This window comes from Rhinoderma darwinii, chromosome 1, assembly GCF_050947455.1.
Source record: "Rhinoderma darwinii isolate aRhiDar2 chromosome 1, aRhiDar2.hap1, whole genome shotgun sequence".
Classification (NCBI taxonomy): Eukaryota; Metazoa; Chordata; class Amphibia; order Anura; family Rhinodermatidae; genus Rhinoderma; species Rhinoderma darwinii.
In genome coordinates, this window is record NC_134687.1 from 246,459,157 (window position 1) to 246,477,747 (window position 18,591).

The window sequence follows — 18,591 nt, forward strand, 5'->3', positions numbered from 1 at the left end:
TGATCTCGGCCTAAAAGTATAAACAAATGGCGACGTAGATGACGAACGTTAGGTCTGGAGCCAGTTTTCCTTTCCCTCGCATACACCATTGCAAGAGAAGGATTAGTTCAGGTTTCACGCTACATAAAATGGCGGGTTCCCTTTAAAGAATTCCGCGCTTCAACTTCCCCGGAGTTTGGCGGTTGTCCGGGTAACTGCCCTTCCCCCACCCTGAACCAATCACCTCCTCCCGCCATTGCCGGCGCCAAAGCTCAGATCCCGCCTTGTTTCTCGTCAAGGAGACTCAAACGGAGGGCAGGAACGTAGTCTAAAGACACGCCTACTGGGTAAGTCCAGATGACGAATGTGATTACGTTAGTCCGTTTTAGCCAATAGAAATGTGATAGGAGAGCGAGTTGGGCGTGGAACGGTCGTTGATGATGTCAGAGGGAGAGGATAGCAACAGTTGCCTTGAGACCCCCGGCGCCATAGTGACTGTAGCCGTGGAGACTGTTACTTGCCAACCGGAGACACACGATCAGCAGTGGCCGGAGGAGCAACCCAGGGACCGCGGGGCCACAAGTTTCACATCACGCAGCTAACCGCACGGGGAGCAGGACCCAGGTGAACCGCTCACCCGTACAGTCCATACTACACCGGGGATGGGACAGTAAAGGTCGGGTTACGGAAGTAGATGGGACTGGTGCTCTAAGAAGTAGATCCGGGCTGTGCGCATATTAACCCTATAGTCCTTGCTGGGCCGCTCTGAATATATATGTGTATGTGTATATATATATATAGCGCGCGCTATTAGTATAGTTTACTTCCATATGCAATCTGTGGTGCATTAACAGGTCCGTTTGTAGTTCCAGGTCGTCAGCACATACACTATGAACTTTTAAATCTGTGTTGTTTCTGTGTTTAATAGCTTTCATGAACATACACGAGTTGGAGTTAATCCTCAGTTTATGTTCGTAGTTTTGCTAGTAAAAATATAATATTTTGGCCTTGTTTATCAAAACTGTCCTCATTGCCCATAGCAACCAATTGGTTCTCCGCTTTTATTTCTCAATATGCTTTGGAAAATTGTAAGCTGCGCTCTGATTGGTTGCTATAGGCAACACTGTTTTCCTGTTATAGACACTTGATAAATGAGGCCCAAATCCTACGGTTTAATACACACTTGTGACTACAATATTCATGAAGCTGTTCCCAGTGTTGTAACCTACTTCCCGATACGTGAGTATAATCAGGAATTGTCCAAGTGGAGATGGTCTCAACATTGACCTTTCACCTGGAAACACACACTGACTGCGGTCACTTGTTTTCAGACCGTTATTTATCCGTCGTGTGACGTTGGATTGTGTTGTCCAGCAAATTTTGTGGCTGAAAACAAAAGATTTCAGCACTGACTGTTCTAGAGCTTGTGTCTTGGGGATTTCAGTAAATGTTGTGTCGTCCTATCTGCTCAGCAGGATTACGTATGGAGCTGATGAGCGATAAGGATTTTAATTTCGTAGACGTGCACTTCAGCATTCGCACAACCATTCTGTCTTGTATCCGTTTCCTTCGGAAGATAATACTTCCCTGGCGAGGTAGATGAGCAGATGTCATCTCTTTCCCTGAACACACCTGTTGTGTCCCCTGGGGGCGCTGTCACGGAGATCTCCATAGTGAGACGTTTCCTCTTTTATTGCTTTGTGCCCACTTTTAGTTCTTTTTCCAGGGTTGGTTAGACTTGAATGCTATGAAATGCTTTTTCTTCTGTTTTTTAATTATCATTTTCTAGTTTTTGCTGTTTTATTTTGCTATAAGTTGGAGGTCGACCTCTTGTACACACTTAGATATTACTTGTACTGACTAGATTGCTATATTTATGGCTGTCTTCTACCGACGTCTTTATATCTGGAAGGCAGGACTGTTTATTTTTGTTGCCTTTGGATACCAAACAGCTCAGCCGTTCAGCGTTCACTGTGTACAATTGTATCCGCAAAGCAATTTTGTTCCTTTGAAAATGGACACCGAAAATAAACAATTTGTAGCCGTATCTTGATATTTACTCAATGGGTGAGCTTAAAAGACCCAAATATTTCAGGTTCGCAGGAGATAATGTAGAGAGCAACAATTCAACGTCAAAGGAGCATTTCCCGTCCTCTTGGTTTTCACTGTTTACTGTTATTTATTGTGGAATCTAGTTTAGTTCCCAGTAACTATTGAATTATTTTTGGTGAGTTGTCCTGTAGTTTTCGGCTGAGATCAGATCATAATTCTGTACATACAGTTTGGCTCTACTGTAGACCTTCGTGTAAATGACTCTCTCATATGGCCCAGTTGTCTTACTGTGGCCATCACCGGAGGATTTGTCCTATTTTACTCTTATTGAGAGTGGTCATTTGTCCTTCTTGGCATTGGACACCTCATTCTATACTGCTATAATGCACAATGAGCCAGTTGGCATTGTTCCCAGACTGTTTCTATAGTTACTACTGCCAGGACTTTGTGGAAAAAATAATAATCTGAGCTGAATTTAGTAGTCACATACTTCATGTATGTCACAGGCCTCACCCATTTCCCTTTAATGAGGAATCTAAGGGCTTCTCTCCACGTTGCGGTCATTTAGCGATTCTTGCTGCAATTTGTGCAAACCCTGTGATATGACTGCGACGTGTAGGTGTCCTTGAACCATTCTGTTCAATGATGGGTGACTACCCACTATAAAAGATTTAGTCTCCATCACAGGCTGGCTAGCATTCATTTTTTTTTTTTTTTTTTTATTATACGCTCTGCTGTCAGAACATCCTGCAAGTTTTGCGCTCAATAAAAATAAAATTGTGCCTTGTTTTTTTGGGTGCCGTATTAGAGGATGATCTTTACCGTACGGAACACAAGAAGTTCCTGCAGCTCCGTGTAGTGAGGCCTGACCACCATGGTCTTGGGGGGTCTTCTCAGCCAATGCTCCTCAGGTCTACAACTCCAGCAAGAGCTACCACTGAATTTATGGCAGTGAAAGAATAAGGAGACTTGGCAGTACTACGACCATGTTTTTAGTCTTTTCTTTCCCATTTTTCAAAAAAAAACAATGAAACGCAGACGGACCCCCATTAGTAGTCAATGCAGATGTGAACAGAGTCTTAGGGCTTACTCAGACGAACGAGTGTAAACGCCATGTCGCACCCGTACGGGACCTATTTTCACTGATCCCTCCTAGACTTAAGTCTATTGAGGGATCCGTGAAAACGCAAGAAAATAGGACGTGTCCTATTTTTTTCACAGGCCCTTCACGCCGGCCATTAAAACAACGAGCGTGTGAACATCCCCATTGAGTTGCATGGGTCCGTGTACTGTCCATTTTTTTATTTAGCGGAAGGCACACGGATGTATAATACGCTCGTCTGAATGAGCCCTAGTATGTATTCTATTATGACCTTCGCTTATAAGAGGCCACATTCACACTGCAGTTTCCCATACTGTCTAACCTTTCATTGGTTTAATGGGCTAGGTTTTTATTTTTGGATATAATTTGGGTATATTAGAATTGCATTACTTAATACCTATGTATCTGGTTGGATTTCTGTCCATACCGGCACGCTGCAATGTCTGAATGCTATCCGCACTGTGCACAGCATAGATCTATTTGCAGCTCTGTAAATAGGCGGTTGTGTCATTTCAGCCAGCAGCACATTCTACCCATCACTCCTGGCTGGCAAGGCTTATTGTCAGAAGGGGCTGTGGACACCTATCTAAGCAGATGCCTCATTATTATATCTCACAAAGAATAATCAATAGAAAAAAATACATTTGGTTTATTCATGTATGTGCTACGATAACAACGTATGTCATTGATACATTGGCCTTGGGAATAGGATCTGTTTGGATATACTCCGTGTTCTAAATAGCTATGTGCAAGGCAATATGGGGCATGTAAAATTCGCTGTGTAAGCGCATGTGTAGCTTTTTTTTAATAAGAACATTGGCCACCAGTGACCTCGGTGACTACACCGTACCCGGCAGAGGTCTCTTGGAGGGGCAGACGTGTTTCTTTGTCCTATAACTTACACAGATCTGTCTTTTCTAGGTTTGAGTACATTACCTTTGCTGTACGTTTCATGTGACGGATTTCTGACCTCTTTATAAATCTGCTTTCTCATCCCTCTAGAGCTTTTATTCCTTGCATTAAATGACTAGTACGCTAAATGATCAAGTCCTTTCCGTTTTTATGTATGCTCTGTCTATTGTTAGCTCTTCTAAAAGGGTTAAGGTCCATGTGGACAGATATTTGTTTTTCCTGAAGTCACAAGCTAGAAACCTCCTCCGCGCCACCTGTATCCTGATGCCTCCAGGCGCTATTTAAAATACGCCGGCATCACTATGTTTTCATATTTAACTCTGGTCTCCTTGGTTCCCACACTAAACACAAGGGATTTCCCATGAACCTCGCTGAGCAGAGACACCTACTGGTTAGTTGGATTAAGCATGTCTTTACTCCCCCTTAAACACATTTAACTTCTAAATCCGACTCTGGAATTTTTTGCCTGGCATAGAGGCGAGGGTATTTTAAAATCTGACTCCCCGCTGTCTGCTTAAAGAGACATGCCTGTGAAGGTTATCATGCCACCTTAGTTCACAAATTCAGTACTAAACGTTCTGCTTATACAAAACATTGCTAAAATGTCTACGGAAGAGGCAAGCATGGTGTGAATTTGTTTGTATTTACTCGCTGCGTACAGGTTAGAGCAGCAGTGTGACCTGTGATAAATGGCGTTGCCCTACTTATTAGCGACCGTTGTATTTTTTCTCATCAGAGGAGCTCCATTCCTTATTTATCATGTAGTCCAGTGTAAGCCTAGTGAAATGTCAAGATCACTATTGATATTTGGTTTCCTGACAATACTGAAAGAGTAGGATAAAAAGTATGAAAAACTTAGACCTTGTTTCATGGTAAAGATGACAACCAAATCTACAGCTGTAGTGATGTCACATTAGCGTCGTGTTTACGGTTTCTTTTTCATATGATTGTTCCCAAAAAAATATCTCATTCATAAGACATTGGCACAGGTGAATGGCGAGCCAGTTTCTTCCCAAGTGCAGCATGCTCCAGACTCCTCAACCGGGCACGTGTGTAGGCATGGAGCAACGCCAGGTCGGACCTGGTGTTTTGTTTTTTTTTTACCACTTTTCTAAGTCGAAAGTGTCAGAAAATGTTAAGTGATTGGCGCTTAGCAAATCCCTACAACGCTTTACACAGAAGAGTACTTTCCACCATAGAATTTGACTATCGCTTTCTCATCGGTAGCAGTCCAACTGCTGTGGACTCCGCTTCCCCCCCTAATCTTTAGAAAAAGTGGTCTCCTCGCTGCTTAAGGGCTGCATCTCTTCTTTCACGGTGTCCTGTACACCACAAAGCTCCCAGCCATCCGCTGGGGACTACAACACGGCCCCATTCACTGTGGTGTACTTCCCAGCACAGCAGGTGGTCAGGGGTGCTGTTGAGTAAAAGAAGTGACCTGAGGGACCTCTGTCCTTTTTTGTTCTCGGGATTGTTTGGTGTCCTGAAGGTCAGAACTCCACCGGCCATAATGTTGATCATAACATCCTAGCGATGTGCCATAACATTAGAGAATGGGAATGTCCCTTTAAAAAAAGCATACGCTTAAATTAAAGCTTTTACCGGGCATTTATGTTTGTCCTACCTTCTAGGTATAACGTTAACCGTAAAATACTTTTAATCCATATTCTGTTTTGGATATAACTGCAAAACAATCTAGAAAATTAAGAGCTAAACCCTAGAATCAAATCTGAGCAATGTCTCCCAGGGAGTTCTGTACCTTTACTGGTAAGTTTTATATACATTTCTGTGCTGTCCTTAAAGAGGCTCTGTCACCAGATTTTGCAACCCCTATCTGCTATTGCAGCAGATAGGCGCTGCAATGTAGATTACAGTAACGTTTTTATTTAAAAAAAACGAGCATTTTTGGCCAAGTTATGACCATTTTTGTAATTATGCAAATGAGGCTTGCAAAAGTCCAAGTGGGTGTGTTTAAAAGTAAAAGTCCAAGTGGGCGTGTATTAGGTGCGTACATCGGGGCGTTTTTAATACTTTTACTAGCTGGGCGCTGTGAAGAGAAGTAACATCCTCTTCTCTTCAGAACGCCCAGCTTGTGACAGTGCAGATCTGTGACGTCACTCACAGGTCCTGCATCGTGACGGCCACATCGGCAGCAGAGGCTACATACAGTTCATTCTGCAGCAGCATCAGCGTTTGCAAGTAAGATCGACTTACCTGCAAACGCTGATGCTGCTGCAGAATCAACTGTAGCCTCTGGTGCCGATGTGGCCGTCACGATGCAGGACCTGTGAGTGACGTCACAGATCTGCACTGTCACAAGCTGGGCGTTCTGAAGAGAAGAGGATGTTACTTCTCTTCACAGCGCCCAGCTAGTGAAAGTATTAAAAACGCCCCGATGTACGCACATAATACACGCCCACTTGGACTTTTACTTTTAAACACACCCACTTGGACTTTTGCAAGCCTCATTTGCATAACTACAAAAATGGTCATAACTTGGCCAAAAATGCTCGTTTTTTTAAAATAAAAACGTTACTGTAATCTACATTGCAGCGCCTATCTGCTGCAATAGCAGATAGGGGTTGCAAAATCTGGTGACAGAGCCTCTTTAAAGAGACTGTCACCAGTTTATCACTTCCCTATCTCCTAACTAATCTAAAAGGCGCTTTGATGCTGATAAACGTTTATTTCCAAAGTTATGTTTTTGTTTTTTTAGACTTATGCTAATTTTGGCTTCATGGCCAACTGGGCGGTTATTTTCTTTTTACCATGTTGTATAGAAAACTGTATGGCGCTGACCAATCGGCGTTATACACTTCTCTTCAGTCCAGCCCTGTGTGATCTCCGCTAGAATCGCAAGATCATGCTGTGACGTCACTTCCTGCCGCAGGTCCTTCACCAGAGCGACTGAAGACGGACGTACATATCCTCCAGCCATGCCAGGACGAAGTCGCGGCAGGAAGTCAAGTCACAATGTGATCTCGCGATTCTAGCTGAGATCACGCTGGGCTGGACTGAAGTGTATGGCGCTGATTGGTCAGCGTCCTACAGTTTTCTGTACAACGCCCACATGGTAAAAATAAAATAACCGCCTTGTTGGCCATTAAGACCAAATTAGCATAAGTCTAAAAAAGAACATTAGCTTTCTGGAAATAATGTTTCTAAAAATAAAACACAGGAATTATCTTCATCAAAGCGTCTTTTAGATTGGGTAGGAGATGGGCACGTGATAAACTGGTGACCGTCTCTTTAAACAGGGGAAGCATATTCAGGTGATACATGCGCTTTTGTGTCTTCCACTTTATTCTCTCCTTGCTAATCTACTATTGACTTCAGTTAAATTGTAGCTAAATGTTCGGCAAACTTCTGACTAGGGATGCACGATGCATCGAAACTTCGATACTGTTTCGATACTTTGCATCCCCAAACGGTTCAATACCGTTGTTTCATGTATTTCGATACTTAGCTGCGCAGCCGCACAGCTCAGTGTTGTAACACATGAATGTGTGAGAGCGGGGCTGCGGCTGTGTGATACAGCCATCGCCGCGCTCCTGAGTCCTGATTACAAGTGCTCGGGGGCAGGATGATGCAATGCGGCCGGTGCTGCACTAATGAGCGGCGGCACTGAAAACCGAACATGGCGGGCGCACTGCAAAACACCTCCATGTTCTGTCTTCAGTGTCTGAACCGCCGCTCATTAGTGCAGCGCCGGCCGCATCACCTCATGCTGACCGCGCACGCGCTTCCTGTCAAGAGCGGGGCAGTGACTGTATTACACAGCCGCAGCCCCGCTCTATAACAGCAGAGGTCAGAGAAACCTCTCATCTCCGCCGCTATTCTCCTGAATGCTGCGATCACAGCGGACTGCAGCATTCAGGGGAAAATGAGAAGGGAGGATGCCCCTTGGATCGCATCACAGGGAATTCATGTGACGCGATTGAGGGACATACCATATATGGGCAGACAGCCCAGGGTCCATTGAAGGACCCCAGGGCTGTCTTACCATATTTCCTGTTAGGACATACCGAAGTATGCCCTAACAACTGCCTGTGTACGATCAGTGCACAGGCTAATGTACTGTAATATAGATATATTAAAGTTGAAAAAATTAAGTAAAGACAAAGTAATGTTAAATAAAATAAAAAATACACATACAGCTTTTTTACAATAAACATTAAAATAAGTCTCAATACATAAAATATACACACATTCAGTATTGGCGCAGCCGTAATAACCTGCACAACAATTTGCCGCACATTAATAGTAATAAACCCCATCATGTACCTTACACATTAACCCATTATGACTGATAAACATGATGGGGTTAATTACTATGAGGCCTCGTTTACACTAGCGTGTGCGTTTTGCGCACGCAAAAAATGCGGAGTTTTGCGTGCGCAAAAGGCATTTAACAGCACCATGTGTCACCACCATATGATGCGCGGCTGTGTGCTTTTCGCGCAGCCGCCATCATTATGACACTCCGTTTGGATGTTTGTAAACAGAAAAGCACGTGGTGCTTTTCTGTTTTCATTCATCCTTTTCACTGCTGTTGCGCGAATCACGCTGTTCGCACGGAAGTACTTCCGTGTGACATGCGTGGTTTTCACGCACCCATTGACTTCAATGGGTGCGTTATGCGCGAACAGCGCACAAATATAGAACATGTCGTGAGTTTTTTGCAATGGACTCACGTTGCACAAAATTCACGGACTGTCTGCTCGGCCCCATAGACTACTATAGGTCCGTACGACACGCGTGAAAATCACGCGCGTCGCACGGACGAATAACACGCTTGTGTAAACAAGCCCTGAATGTGAGGCACGTGGAGGTTAAATTCATCATCACACCTCGCGCCTCTCAACAGAAAATGGAAGAACTTTTTTTTTCGTTTATTACTGTTTGCAAAGTATCGAAATGGTATCGAAATCGCAATACTAAACGAAGTATTGTTATCGAAGTCCAAATTCTGGTATCGTGACATCCCTACTTCTGACATGTCATAGTGACATGTCAAAAGGTTGGATTGGTGGGGGTCAGAGCACGGAGACCCCCACCAATCACTAGAACGAAGCAGCTGAAGCACTCTTGTAAGTGCTCCGTGCTTGGACCCCCACCAATCCGAACTTCTGACATGTCAGAAGTTTGGCGAGCGTTTAGCTACACTTTAAGCAAGAAAAAGCAGCTCCACCCCCTTTGCTAATGATCCGCCCAATTCTAGAGTTCCAGCCCAAAAAATTAGAAAGTGCCGAAGTAACGGGCCCCGTTTCCTTTGCTATATTTCAACAAGATTGTTTGCAGAAGGTCTTGCAGGCCAAAGGCACTTTTGCACTGATAAGCGGCCGGTGCAGTGAGCGCCGATCAACGAGACATCATTGATCGACGCTTGCTTGCTCAGGGCACACGGAGCTATGGATGGGGACGATCTGTCGTTACTCCGATCGCTCATCCCCATACATTATTATCATGTCTGCGGCATGTCTCCCATTTTATACAGGCAGATGTGCTGCCGACAAAGATAATCTTTTACTTTTTTAAGACGATACGACTGGTAGATGATCGAGCGTTTGCTCGTTAATCTGCTGATCGTTTCCCTGTTTACACAGGGCAATTATCGGCAACGAGCGTTATATGAACGCTCATCTGCCCGATAATCGTCCTGTGTAAAACCCCCTTTAGGCTCATCTCACATCTAGTTTTTAAGGCATGTCGGAAGTGTATGCCCGGGAGTATTTCCTGACATATACTCCAATGTGCCCATAACCTCCTATGCACCCAGTGTTTGGCAAGTGTCCTTTTGGCAACTTGCTGGGCTAGTATGCGTTGGCTTGCCACCTTGTACTGTATAGAAAAGCATGTTTTTTTTTTTATTTTTTGTTATTTTTTTTACAGTGGGAGTCAATGACTGATGTATGCTATACAGTGGTATACGTCGTGGAAAACTCCCAACGTGTACCTCTGAAAAATGGGGATGTGTACTGAGCCGAACAGTTTTCACGTTGATTTCATGGTGTCCCTTTGAATATGTTCACAATGGGCAGATTAGCTGTTGAAAATCCACAGTGTATTACAGTAGCAACAAAGTGCATGGGAGTTGAACAAATCTCCTCTACACGCTGCGGGAAGAAAATCTCATCGGAAAACGTTCATAAATTGACCTGTGGGTACGGCCTTTTAATTGTGTTTTTGTTTTTTTCCTCATTGATATCAATGGGGAGGTAAAAGCTGCAACAGAAATAGTTGAATTTTTGTAGTGGAATTGCTGCGATGCCGCAGCAAGAATTGCAAATCGGATAAAAATGAAAACCACTTTTTCTTATTTAAATTTAATTGAAAAGTCTGTGCCCCCTGGTGTCATAGCAATGGCTCCTTTTACCCCCCCACGCCTTTTTCTGTGCAGCCCGGCCTCCTGGGATGACATTTCATCGCATGTATCCAGCGGTGGATTAAGTAGACCATGGGCCCTGGGCTGTTACCCAAATTTAACACTACCTTTTTGGGCAAGCATTAACAAATGGGTGTTACGATTCCCCTTGTCACAGGGCTGTGTCCCTACACACTGACATTATCACACTGTGCAGGGACACGTCCTGACAAGGGGAATTGTCTATCAGTCCTGGACTGCAGAAAGACTTTTTGTGAAACACAAGGATTTCCTATAATAAACATGTCAGGAGAGGTGACAGATTCTCTATCAATCTAGTGACTCACAGGTGACGACGTCTGATTCTAGTAGTTTTTTTTCCTCTTTTCTTCTCCATCCGGTACAGAGCTCATGACGACTTCTCCCGGCCATGACTCATTTCTGCAGAATTTGCCTTTCCGATGTCTTCGGCTCCTCACTTTTCCAACATTTCCACACCTAGAAACGAAAATAAAATTCTCATGGTGCCACATACTGTGCCCCTAAATATAATAGCACCAAACACTGCGCGCCTGAATATAATACCACACACTGTAAAGCACCACATACACACAGCCCCCTGTACATAGTGCCACACACAGCCCCCTGTACATAGTGCCACACACAGCCCCCTGTACATAGTGCCACACACAGCCCCCTGTACATAGTGCCACACACAGCCCCCTGTACATAGTGCCACACACAGCCCCCTGTACATAGTGCCACACACAGCCCCCTGTACATAGTGCCACACACAGCCCCCTGTACATAGTGCCACACACAGCCCCCTGTACATAGTGCCACACACAGCCCCCTGTACATAGTGCCACACACAGCCCCCTGTACATAGTGCCACACACAGCCCCCTGTACATAGTGCCACACACAGCCCCCTGTACATAGTGCCACACACAGCCCCCTGTACATAGTGCCACACACAGCCCCCTGTACATAGTGCCACACACAGCCCCCTGTACATAGTGCCACACACAGCCCCCTGTACATAGTGCCACACACAGCCCCCTGTACATAGTGCCACACACAGCCCCCTGTACATAGTGCCACACACAGCCCCCTGTACATAGTGCCACACACAGCCCCCTGTACATAGTGCCACACACAGCCCCCTGTACATAGTGCCACACACAGCCCCCTGTACATAGTGCCACACACAGCCCCTGTAGATATTACACACCCCCATAGATAGCGACACACACAGCCCCCTGTAGATAGTGCCATACAACACCCTGTAGAGAGCGCCACACAGCCCTCCCCCTCTTGTAAATAGCGCCAAAAAGCCCCCCTATAAAGAGCGCCAAAAAGCCCCCCTATAAAGAGCGCCACACACATACCACTGTGGATAGAGCTACACAGCCCTCCCCCTTGTATATAGTGCTACACAGCCCTCCCCCTTTGTATATAGGGCCACATAGCACCCCCCCTTGTATATAGTGACACAGAGTACTCCCTCCCCCCCTCCCTTTGTATACAGGCCCACACAGCGCTACCCTCCCTCTTGTATATAGGGCCACCCAGCACTCCCCCTTTTATATAGTGTAATGGAGCAATCACCCGCCCTCCTTGAATATATACACAGCGATAGTCCCCACCTAAAAATAATATATACAGTTTACTTGCCTTACCCCGTGGCGGCCGCTCCAGCTGGATGCGTGTGAATCCTCTGGACTAGACGCATGCGCAGACCGGCGTGATGCAGTACCTCATCACGCCGGCCTGCGCAGGGAGTCTTCCCAGCGCCTTATAGGCTGCAATCCGAACGTGAGCGGCTGCAGCCTATAGTATTCATTTCTATCTAAGTCCTGAGGACTCTGATGCAAATGAATGTGGCTGCCGCTAGCAACGCCACCGGGCATGAGGGGGCCCGTGCGATCATGTGTGGCCGGCCATTGGGCCCCCCCCTCCGGAAGCCTTGGGCCCGAACCGCCCTAATGAGGATCCACCACTGCATGTATCCCGGTCTGTAGTGGTCACATGGACTAGATCTTCACCACAGGAGGCCAGGCTGCACCAGGGGGATGCATCACTCTGGCAATGCCCGTGGCTTTTTCCTGCTGTTCTTTCTGCAGTGGCGATTCCAGCCAAAAATCTGCACCACAATTTTGTGCGGCCTTTCGGCCGGAATTTCCTGCGGGTTCTAGGTCGGATACGCTGTGTACTTTTACACAGTGTATCCAACCTGTGTGGGCATACCCTTTAACTTCAGCTCCTGTAACACATGCTGAAAATTATGTATTGTAATTACATAGAGGTGTTGCCGATTTTGTTTTGAGAGCTCTACAGAAAATCTTTAACCCGTTAGTGACCGCCAATACGCCTTTTCACGGCGGCCACTAATTCTGATGCATAAGCCTTTTTATGGCACTGCATCAGAATGAATAAACAGCTGTTAAATCTCCCTGCTCTCAGCTGCCAGAGGTAGCTGAGGGCTGGGGGCGTCCCTGCTCGGATCTCACCTGTTTAACCCCTCAGATGCGGCGCTCAATAGCGTGCGCCACATCTGAGTGGTTTTGGAGAGGGAGGGAGCTCCCTCTCTCTCCCACCGACACCAGGCGATAAGATCACCAAGTGTCTGTGTCTCCGATGGCAGCCGGGGGCCTAATAAAGGCCCCCAGGTCTGCCTGTAGTGAATGCCTGCTAGGCTATGCCAGTATTATGGCAGTAATACACTGCAATACAAAAGTATTGCAGTGTATTATAATAGCAATCGGGCAATCGCATATTAAAGTCCCCTAGTGGGACTAGTAAAAAAAGTTTAAAAAAATATATATGAAAAACCCACTTTTTCCCCTTACAAACTGCTTTACTATTAAAAAACCAAAACAAAGTAAAATAGTTATGCATATTTGGTATCGCCGCGTCCATAACGACCTCGACTATAAAGCTATTACATTATTTAACCCGCACGGTGAACGCCGTAAAAAATTTATAGAAAACCCTTGTAAAATTGCTGTTTTCTGTGAATCCTGACTTAAAAAAAAAAAAAAATGTGATCAAAAAGTCGCATCTACTCAAAAATGGTACCAATAAAAACTACAAGTCGTCCCGCAAAAAAAAAAGCCCTCGTACAACTGCATCGGCAGAACAATAAAAAAGTTATGACTCCTCAAATATGGAGACACAAAAACAAATAATTTTGAAAAAAAAGTGTTTTTACTGTGTAAAAGTAGTAAAACATACAAAATCTATATAAATTTGGTATCGTTGCAGTTGTAACAACTTGCTGAATAAAGTTATTGTGTTATTTATACCACACGGTAAACGGCATAGATTTAGGATGCGAAAAAGTGGCATAATTTCTTTTTTTATAATAATAATAAAATTATGAATAAAAGTTAATCAAATATGTACCCGAAAATGGTGCTATTAAAAAAAAATACTTGTCCCGCAAAAAACAAGACCTTATACAGCTATGTCGACGCAAAAATAAAAAAGTTATAGCTCTTGGAATGCGACGATGGAAAAACGTAAAAATTACCTTGGTCATTAAGGTTTAAAATTGGCTGGTCATTAAGGGGTTAAACATAAATTATTTCTATTGTGATGGCAGTGTGTTTTTTTTTTTTTCTCACTCTTCTACATCGTTTTTAAGCTGCTAAACTTGAGGCATGAAATAATCAGTTTTTGGAGAAGATGTTAGTTGGAAGCAGGGTGGTGGTTCTCAGTCTTCCTTGTGACCCCTCTGTGCTCTGAACAATAGGTTTAGCTCTCGGAGCTGAGTCACAGGCCTGTTCCTCATTACAAGGAAACTAGTTATATGAAGGAAAAGTCCTAAGGAACGGGACAGCAGCAAGTGAAATACTTGAGAATTCATGATGTCGTTGTATTTGATTCAAATATAGGTTATAGATGACTTCCTTTCTAGTAAAAAGTACGCTATGTAGCGGTCTGTACTCCTCAGGGGAGATGCTACGATTTAAATATCCATATAAATATTATATTAAATAAAAGCACTACAAATACTCTGGTTAAACAGAGCATCTCTCCACCACTTTGTTCTGTTTGGAATTTTGATCTGGCTGCACGCCGTTTGCCGCGTTTTTTGAGGGGTTTTTGCACTCGCGCCCATTGAGTGCCACGGGCAAAAACGTTGCCAAATACGCTTTCTCTGCCTCCAATTGATGTCAATGGGAGGTCAGAGACCTAAACGCCAGAAGATAGGGCATGTCGCTTCTCTTTCCCGCGAAACTGTTTTTCCAGTACATCCCTCATGACAGCACTACAGGAGGTTGCCCTCTTGACCTCTGTAGGGACAGGAAGACAGAGAGGTTAAAAGGCCCCTCCCACCACCCACTTGCCAGTGTTCTTCCTGTCCCCACAAGGGTCAGGAGCAGAGAGCGTCGCTCCTGTATTAGTGCAGGAAAAAACTCGGGCAGGGGGCAAGATCGGGGGGTCCGTGCACTCCCCCTTCTCTTCCCCCTAAAGCCCAGGCTAACACCCCTCATACGACGGGTCCCTTAGCTCCCTCCCTAAGACACCTACCGGAGGAATCCTAGGCAGGGTTCTGGTAGTGTGTGGGGGCTGGGGTTTCCCAAGCAGGCTTCGGCCGGACCGCGGACCAGGCGGGGACCGGCAGCTCCATAGGCATGGACGCACCGGCAGGGATCCTCGCTGCACCGCATAGCAAGCCTTAGCGCCGGCTATGGCGGCTGCACTCCAGGTACACGCTGGACGAATAGCCGACCGGATATGACGTCGGGCTACTTCCGGTCCGCGGCCATCTTGGAAGGCGGGAAATTCAAAACGCCCGCATTTAAAGGGACACGCACAGGTATGTAGTTAGAGCTGATAACTCTAACTTGGATTTATTTTTTGTGGTTTGCATATTGCATTGCCTGTTACCTGTCGCGATATGGAACTTCCTCGTCCTGATGGAACTCCAGATATGTCCCAGGGTCACGTGAGTCTCACCCTTGGGGAAGGGTATGACCCCTTATGTATGTACACCATACTTTACCTACCTTCTGTTTTCTCTAGGAAAAAGATTTCTCTCAGAGACAAACTGATAAAAAGAAGGTTAAAAAATGTGCGACTTGTGCAAAAAAAATTGCCAGAGTCCCATAAAAAACAATTGTGTCAGGATTGTATTGCCAAAATACTAAAGGAGGAACAACCAACGTTCATGTCCGAACTTAGGACTATGATTCGTGAGGAAGTGGGTCAGTCAGTAGCCTCCCTCGCCCCTCCGCAAGAAACTCCCTCACACTCCCGGGCAAAAAGACCACGGATTGAAGTGGATCAAAAATATTGGCCTCCTGGGGGCGTGGCCAGCTATGGGAGAGTGAAGACGTGCTTTCTCCAGCTCCTCACCCAGTGTGCTAAAATCGGCTGACATCCACTCTCAGACATGGGGAAGACGACTAAAAAACACAAGGCAGCAGCCCCTACCTGCCCCTCATCACCCCAGCGTGATATCGGGGAATACTTCGGGCGACAACCCCAGATGCAGCTCCGGGCCTCGATCCGGGCCGAGGCCGGGGGTCAAGATGGCCGCCCGACCTCTCCATCTCCACTGTCTCAGTGCCCTGAGCTGATAGAGACGGCAACAGAAGTCGCTCACTTACCTGTCCGGGTCCAGAATCTGGAGGCCTCCGATTCCGCATCTCTTCTCCGGGCTGTGGAGGATCCTGCGGCCCGGCCGACCTCGCCTGCCTGCATCCAAGATGGCCGCCGGGACTCTGTGGTGCTCGGATGTGGGCCTGCTCTGGGGAATACGGCCCCCTTCACAATCTCTCCGGATGGGAGAGCCCCGGTGCAGAGGGTATCGGACCCTCGGTCTCATTGTGAGGCATCTGGGGCTCCCTCCGCGGCAGGTGCCGCTTTTCTGCCATCAGGCCTCGTGGCCTCTCAAGATGGCCGCCGGCGCTCTCCGGCTGGCCTGCAGACGTCGGGTCTCCATCCACCTACGCCATTGCTTTCATGGCCTGATGGCCAGCTACCTCCTGGACCTGACTGCGGCCTGCTACCACCTGATCCGGCCTCCAGGGTCGCAGGAGACGCCACAGCTGCCCTGACTACAGCTCCACAGCAGGACGATTCATATGAGAGGCGCAGTGAGTACCGAGGCTCTGAACCTCCTGCCCCCAGTGTCTCTTTACAGCCTGTAGGGCCACTAGTCCCAGACCTCCCCACTCCTCTCAGGGGCCCTGGGCTGGTGGGGGCCCCCCCATCTTGGTCCTCCAGCTCCTCAAGGAGCAGCGCCCCAAAAGTCCCCTCAACCACCGCCCCGGCCGGGCATGTGGGATTTCCCCTTCAATCCGGGACTTTGCCTGCATTACATACCCGTGACCAGGGTCCTCAATTCCACCCACTTCCTTCTCCTGACCTGGAATATGCCCATGCTCCGATGGATATACCAGCAGACCTTGCATTAAGTCTCACAGACCCGTCGTCTGGAGGTATATGTGAAAATAGGCCGGCGACTCTTTCAGACATCCGCCAGCTTGTCCAACTGTTGCCCACCAGGGCTGATATGTCTTCCTTTGCCAGACAGATCGTGGAAGAATGTAAGCTGGAGTTTACTCAATTTCGGGCTGAACTTTCCTCACTTTCTACAAGGGTGGACACTCTTACGCAGGAGCGGGTTGCTGATAATGCCACTATTGCAAATATCCAATCTACTATTCAGCAGCACTCAGCTCAGCTGTTCACTTTGCAACAACACCTCGATGATATCGAAAATCGTAACAGGAGGAACAACCTACGTGTGAGAGGATTGCCCGAATCTATTCCTACGTCCGATCTGTTTTCAACTCTCTCCACCATCTTCAATACTTTACTAGGCCGTCCGCCAAATACCCATATAGAGATCGACCGGGCACATAGAGCTCTCCGCCCTGTAAGTGCTGATGATCCTCGGCCGAGGGATGTCATCTGCCGAATCCATTTCTACGCAATCAAGGACTCTATCCTGCAAAAAATCCGGCGGCAGCCCATCATTCTCCATCAAGGCACGCAGTTACGTATTTTGCCGGATTTATCTCGACATACGCTGGCGCAAAGAGCTGCTCTCAAGCCCCTGCTGGAGGTGCTCCGAAACCGGGACATCATTTACAGGTGGGGCTTCCCGTTTGCCCTTATGGTCAGACAGGATGGCCGTACCTATACCGTGCGATCCCCGACCGACTTGCCTAGTTTCTTGCGGGACTTGAACCTTCCTCATGTTGCGTTACCAGAGTGGCCCTCATTGTTATCCTCTGCTGGCGGAGGATCGAGAGGGAGACGCCCGCTCCCTGGGCCTCTATCTGTGGCAGAGGGTCGCCCTCCACGAGGACCCCGCAGAAGATCTAGACGCCGACAAGAACGGGACCCTACTCCACCCATGGAGACCGCCCGTTCGGCGTGATGACCCGGATTTCACACCCCTGGAATCCTTCCTTTTACGTATTTACTTGCTGTCGGTTTTCAAGAATGCCTGTGGTTTTGAGTATTACCTTCAGATGCCTTCCAATGTCTTCCTCTTGCTCATTATTTAAAGTGTGCAATGATGTTAAGCTGTCAATATTTATAATATGGTACGCTGGGGAGAGCGGATAACTCTTATGCGTAGTTGTCACCTTCCCCCTGTAGGTTTTGGACCGAATTTTTGGTCTACCGCAATTGTGCGCTTAGCTGGTGCGGCAGTTGTTTTCTTACTGCCTTTTTTGTTTGATTTTATGTCTGTGTTTTTCTCTAATGCTCTGTTCTTTACTCCTAGCTTGTTTCCCTCCTCTTCCTCCCTCCTGGCGATCCTGGACTCCGATCCCTCGTGCGTTAGCCGGCATACTTCAGCGAGCCGCTTAGTCTGCACCCATGGCTGACCTTACTATTGCCTCCTTCAATGTGAAGGGGCTGAATGTTCCTGAAAAGCGGGCGCAAATTCTACACCATCTACACAAGCGTAAGGTACACATTGCATGCTTCCAGGAGACACACTTTAAGGAGGGACATACCCCTACTATCAAGCACAAACATTACACTACGTGGCATTTCAGTAATAATCCCCTCTCCAGATCGTGTGGAGTTGCCATAGCCCTCCACAAGTCCCTCCCCCATCAGGTTGTTAATCTGGTTGTCGGTCCCGACGCAAGATACATCATCTTAGTGCTTAATATTGGTGGGAGGGAATTCACGGTGATTAACGCTTA

The 18,591-nt window shown here is 46.7% G+C and overlaps 1 protein-coding gene across 5 annotated transcripts in view; it reads left to right on the forward strand.

Annotated features, from left to right (window-relative positions):
• Nucleotides 1-235: 235 nt before the first annotated feature.
• Nucleotides 236-18,591, forward strand: part of RFX2 (regulatory factor X2) — an 83,154-nt gene continuing 64,798 nt past the window's right edge. For 2 of the 5 annotated variants that reach the window (XM_075863339.1, XM_075863381.1), the window contains exon 1: nt 411-603. The gene's annotated coding sequence lies outside the window, so the exon portion shown is untranslated. Of the gene's footprint in view, nt 327-409; nt 656-18,591 lie in introns of those variants that run through there. The other 3 variants (XM_075863346.1, XM_075863356.1, XM_075863373.1) reach the window with 3 other exon arrangements.